This window comes from Quercus robur, chromosome 2 (genome assembly GCF_932294415.1).
Source record: "Quercus robur chromosome 2, dhQueRobu3.1, whole genome shotgun sequence".
Lineage (NCBI taxonomy): Eukaryota > Viridiplantae > Streptophyta > Magnoliopsida > Fagales > Fagaceae > Quercus > Quercus robur.
Genome location: NC_065535.1, coordinates 92181444 through 92183493, shown reverse-complemented (window position 1 = coordinate 92183493; position 2050 = coordinate 92181444).

Sequence of the window (2050 nt, the reverse complement as noted above, 5' to 3'; positions counted from 1 at the left end):
AGAGAAAATATAAAATTTAATGTCATATATTTTGTTGTTGTTATATATGGTATATAGAGATAATTTTGTTGACTTAACAACACACAATAATGTTTTCTCAAAAAAAAAAAAAAAAAAAAAAAAAAAAAAAAAACAACAACAACAACAACAACAACAACAACCCACAATAATACTGTTGGGTCACGTTTTGCAGCCCAAGACAAAGATGTATGGGATCTTGGACCTATGAGCCCTGTACAATAAATTTGTAGAGAGTGGGTCGAAGAGTTAGGTCTCAGTGCATGGATAACAGTTAATATGGTGTTCATGACCGTCAAGCAAAGATGAACTGAGTTTATCAAAGAAGGTTGGTCCTCGGCATAATCCGAAGAGCTTTTTCTAGTGCATGGTGAGTGATAGGGGTTCCAACGTCCCCCCCTTTAGATTGCCTCCTGCCCTCCATTTTATACTAGCTTCCCTCCTCCCCTCAACGTCCACATGTAGATTCAGATTCATAGTGCTAATCCTTGTCCCATCAGCCCCTCTCCAAAGTTGTTGGGAGTGGTTGTAAAGGCTGAAAAGCATGGCTCTACTAGGTACAGAGCACTTGATGTAACAATGGCAGCTTTCCCTTAGATATTTCCATTCCTCCCATTGTCCTTTTCTGTCTTAGTACTTATCCTATTCCATGGAATGACCCGGAGTGTCACTCTCAGTAGTTGGCCGTTCCCTTTGTCCTTGGCCACCCCTGACTGAGGAGGGGTTCTTCCCATGGCCGAGGAGGGATTCTTCCTTGGATTGGGCCCTTGGCCCAACGTGTATATTGGTATGGGCTCCTCGGTCTGTTACTCCCACAATAATCCCTCGAGATCCTTCTTTTCTTCCCTATGGGAGGAAAGGAGGATCTCGATGCGATGATAGTTCTTTCGCGCCCATTTTACACTATGTCTGATTGTAAGATATTCTTTTAGTTTATCCAAGTCGCGTTCCTGCCGTTTCAGTACACGAGGCGCGCTTTCATTAAGGTCTTTTACGAGGTGACGCAAATCCAACAACTGAAGACTGCTTTGGAAATTGAGCGAGATTTATCTCGCTTGTAATTCTTCCTTTGAGATTCGGGCGAGTTAATTGCCACTGGGTCTGCCTTTTATATAAGACACATGAGGGGGGGGGGTCGTTCTTCCTTATTTACAGATCCTTGAGTTCTGCGGAATTTTCAAGCTCTTAACTCTTCAGACGTTCCCAAGGGCCCCACCAAGGTGGTGATTGAGGTTTAGGGAATGAAATGGCCAAGGATAAAGGTGAGGGTGAGGGAACCAAACCCTCTTCAGAAGCCAAGGGCGTCGCTAAGATTCAGGATGACACAGTTAAGGCAAGGGAAGCAGAGGCCAAAGACATTTCTTCCTTTCAACCGGGCAAGAAAGAAATCTCTCTTCCTTCAGCCAAAATCCAAAGCAGGTGTAGATCGCATCAGATTTTTGGTACGACAAAATTTGGATTTCACCCGACGCCGTGTGTCACGTGTACGCGGATTTGGATTTCTCATCGCCGGTACCATCCATACTTGCTCGATTGCTGCTAGAGCAATACTTGCTCGATTGCTGCTAGAGCAAGATTGTGGACTTGGCGTCTCTGCTTCTTCTACTTTCCCATCGCTAGTACCATCCATACTTGCTCGATTGCTGCTAGAGCAATACTTGCTCGATTGCTACTAGAGCAAGATTGTGGATCTGGCGTCTCCACTTCTTCTTCTTTCCTATCGCCGGTACCATTCATACTTGCTCGATTGCTGTTAGAACAAGATTGGGGATTTACCGTTCCTATGGACTGCTTTTTATAGTTTAGCTTTTGAAACAAGCTTGCCTAAGCCCTTTTGTATACGATGTACTTTTCCTTTATTTAATAAAAAGATAACTTCATTTTACTTTGAGAACTTTTCCTTTTCTGCAATAATTGTTTTATGAATGAGTGTGCGGGTATTTTTCTTTCGAATAGTATTTAGAATCGATGCTATTGATGGTAATGAAAAGTTGTCACCCTGAGTTTATCATAACTAACGGGCTCCTGACCG